The sequence below is a fragment of the Tachysurus vachellii genome, chromosome 9 (assembly GCF_030014155.1).
Source record: "Tachysurus vachellii isolate PV-2020 chromosome 9, HZAU_Pvac_v1, whole genome shotgun sequence".
NCBI lineage: Eukaryota > Metazoa > Chordata > Actinopteri > Siluriformes > Bagridae > Tachysurus > Tachysurus vachellii.
Genome location: NC_083468.1, coordinates 20,222,543 through 20,226,875, shown reverse-complemented (window position 1 = coordinate 20,226,875; position 4,333 = coordinate 20,222,543).

Sequence of the window (4,333 nt, the reverse complement as noted above, 5' to 3'; positions counted from 1 at the left end):
ATTTCATCTAGTGTTCTTCTGTTTCTTCACTGACACATGGAAAGCTATCATGTCAACACAGATGATGTGATGTGCTAGATTAAGTCCTTTGTCCTTTAAATGTACTAGTTATGTCAATAGCTGTGGGGGGGAAGTCAAGCACTAAATTACTTATTACTCTGTCCATGCATGACGTGTTCAATTTGCATATCTAATTGTGATAAGTGTGATCTGTCCTTGAATGAGAAGTCTTTGGTTCTTTATATGGACCCATGGGTCCTTGGACTCAATGTCAGACAATATTGTGTGCGATACTCACCCACTGTGTCCTGTAATGGATTTTTGCTAAATCCCTTTGTGTCCATAACACTTTGACTTTTATTTTTAAGACTAAAGTAGTAAGCCTGTTTTTTGTATAATACAATATTAAAGGTTGTGGTAGTTTAGAGAACTATCATAGAACTTATGACCCAAGTGGGACAAAGAAGCCATGCATTTTAGTTAAAAATAGTGTAGACCATGAGCGTTCCCTGGATTTATGAAGAGTATGCACAGTAATAAAAGGGTTTAAATAAGTCTACTTGTGAGTCTACTTTATATGTCTACTTGTGAGAATTATGATTGCATTCCTTCTAATAGGACAACATAATTTTGCGTTATTAATTAAATTACATTCAAAGACTCATTGGCTTACTGAAAACTAATATATACCTTATTTGTGAAAGCTACTTTATTTATAGCAATGGTTCAGAGCTCTATCCCTGGAGGCCCAAAACTTGCAATGTCTTAAGTTTTCTACTTCCCAACCCACCCAAGCAATCTCCTGAAATAAGGTGTGCCTACTACACAGAAATCAAACCACCATGATCTTCAGGATTAGAGTTGAGAACTCCAAATTTATAATATATGACTAAAAGACTACCACTGTTTTTGAACTAAAACATGCATGAATGTAACACACATTTTATTTTTTATCCATTTGGATAAAAATTTATCCAATTTATTTGTAATAAATTTCCACCACTATTCTTTATTTCACTAAAAAAAGTGTCTATCTGAGAATATTATACTGTGTTTCTTGTCTGTGCCTCCTTAGAGGCTTCTGCCTTGCTCTTGTCATTAGTTGCAGAATTATATTTTCACTTCCTTCCAGAAGGGTCCCTTTTATGAGTACTCTGGACTCTCATGACTAATTAAAAAAGAGATTTTTTTCTCTCAAGCCAGCAACACCTACCTCACAAACCACAAGCACAGCTTTAGCACTCTACAAGAATATCCTGTCTCCAAGGAGCAGAGCTGACTCCATATCAGGGCTGGAGAAAGTACTCAGAAACCGTACTTGTAATTGAATTGTGAAATTTTACATAATGAGATGATATCTTTCTCAATTAAAAAGTGGATGTATTCAACTGAAAACAAGTGTAAGGCAAGTGAAATTCAAAAAGTTTCAATAATATTTTGATACAAATAGTATTACAAAGTAAAAGTACATTTTCTAAGATGAAAAGTTTAAAGTTTTTATGTGAAAATAACATTTTGCATATTTAAAAGTGTTAGTGAAATGATGGTTTTCATTTTAACCCTTTTTAGAAGTACATTGGTGTTCATTCCACTGATTGTATGGAAACCGACTTATTGGACATTTAAGTCAGTATAAACAAATAAGTCTGATGTAAAATTAGTCAAGACACTTGTTTCAAATTAAATGGAGAACACATTTCATAGGTAGGTAATGAGACAACTGCTTTGCTCTCTCCAACACTTTGCTGAGGTATGATTGTACGATTGTATTGTTGAACTTGAGTATGAGTGTCCCTCAAGTGCATCACTACAATCTTATGGCTTATCTATTTTCGAACACATAGACATATATAGTGTTAGCTTTATTGTACGGTATGAGAAGCTCAAAACAGATGATAAGATGATACAGTTATTGATATTTTAATTTGTATTCTTCTGTATTGTAATAAATTTATTAGTTGGCACATTGAATTGACTCGATGCTAAACTAAGCCCATTTGATTCATATACACTGATCAGCCGTAATAAAAAATCTACTAGTGTTCCCAGTATGCAGTGGTTAGTACCAACAGTTGTCCAAGAATGGACATCTGGTGAACTGGTGGCAGTGTCATGGGCACCCTCATTGATGTGCAAGGGGAGTGATGGCTAGTTTGATCCCAGAGAAGAGCTATTGTATAACTGAAAAAGTTAATGGTGGCAAGAACAAAAAGGTGTCAGAACATAAAATACTTCATACCTATCCGAATGGCAATGGCCTCTTTCAGCCAGATAATGCTCCCTGCCAGAGGAAAAATTGTTCAAGAATGGTCTGAGGAACATGGCAAAGAGTTCAAGGTGTTGACTTCAATTCAAGAACCCCAGATCTCAATCCAATCGCGCATCTGTTGGATGAGCTGGACAATAAAGTCCGATCTACTGAGGCTTCACCTTACAACTTACATGACTTAACAGACCTGCTGCTAACCTCTTGGTGCCAGATACCACAGCATACATTCAGAAATTTTGTGGAGTCCATCTGCTGATGTGTCTGTTTTGGCAGCACAAGGTGGACCTACACAATAATAGGCATGTGGTTTTAACGTTGTGGTTCATGTGTATTTAGTGTACAGTTGCTGTCTGGGTTTGACAAGAATAGTTATTTGTGATTTGCAAAGAAGCATTAGATCTAAATAAAAAATATGAGGAGTAAAGAAGTCTTTTTTTATTGTAAATATTATATAGTAAGATGTAACAGTCCTTCCTCCTCAGTACAATTATTATGCCTTACAGTACATGATATTCATGTTCAGATTCTTCACTGAAAAAGGTTTTGTCTCAGATAGTTTCCATGGAATTCTTTGTGTTTTGATTAAAATGTTTGATATTGATATTGATCTGATATTAAATGGCTGAGACATCTGGATTAGACAAGGCCAAGAACCCCTGGATACCGATGCAGATAATAGAAAAAGGCCTTTGGCAGCTGCATTGTGCTCTCTAGGTCTAAGGCAAGAAAGCCTCGTTCCTTGGTAAATGTATGAGTGAAGTAGTGGATGTTTACAGAAATTGATGTTCCACTTTCATTGTTGCTCACTTTAGCTCTGTTGCAAACTCTCTAATCCCAAGCTGTTTAAAATTTACTCAATGCCTCTTATGTACCATACAGACACAGCTGGTTCTTTCTAGTTCAGTAACTATAGCACTGATGTCTTACACAAGAGTATGCACAGCTTTGCAATAAATTCCAAATGTAATTTTCAGCTTAAACTATATGAGTATTCTGTGTGTCTAAATTCTTTGTGTCAATCTTTATTAATGAAAATAATTTCAAAATCCAGTACTGTAATGTTAAGGCAAATTAACGTCAGTATAAAAGAATACCTAGGGTACTCTAAACTGGACCATGAATATTCAGAGTCTGAAACAGGCTACAGCATTATAATTATGTTTTCATTACCTTGGCATGAGAAGTCCATTCAGCATCCACCAGTCTCAATTAGAGCTGATGAACATGCTGTGAACCACTAAAGTACTGGGAAGTGAAATAAAATGGGTTGTTTTTGCTGCATATTAATGAAATTTAGTTCAATACTTCATAATACCTTTCATTAATATATCATTCACAGGTATGTGGAAATTGCCGGTTATTCATCATTTGACAATTCAGAAATGTGTAAAATTAATAGGTCGTTTTGTTGTTAATGTGCTATCTATCTATCTATCTATCTATCTATCTATCTATCTATCTATCTCTTATATATACACACACACACACACACACACACACACACACACATACACACACATACACACACAGTGGTGTAAAAAAAGTGTTGGCCCCTTCTTGATTTTTTTTTTTTTTGCATGCGTCTCACACTTTAATGTTTCAGATCATCAAACAAATTTAAATATTAGTCACAGATAACACGAGTAAACACAGCACACAGTTTTTAAATGAACAAAATCCAAACCTACATGGCCCTGTGTGAAACAGTGCTTGCCCCCTAAACCTAATAACTGGTTGGGCCACCCTTAGCAGCAAGAACTGCAATCAAGCATTTGAGAAGACTTGCAATGAGTCACTCATCTTTGCAGAGTTGTTGTAATTCAGCCACATTGGAGCATGAACTGCCTTTTTAAGGTCTTGCCACAGCATCTTAATAGGATTCAGGTCAGGACTATGACTAGTCCACTCAAAAGTCTTCATTTTGTTTTTCTTCAGCCATTTAGAGGTGGACTTGCTGGTGTGTTTTGGATCATTGTCCTGCTGCTGAACCCAAGTTTGCTTCAGCTTGAGGTCATGAACAGATGGCCGCACATTGTCCTTCAGGATATTTGGTAGACAGCAAAA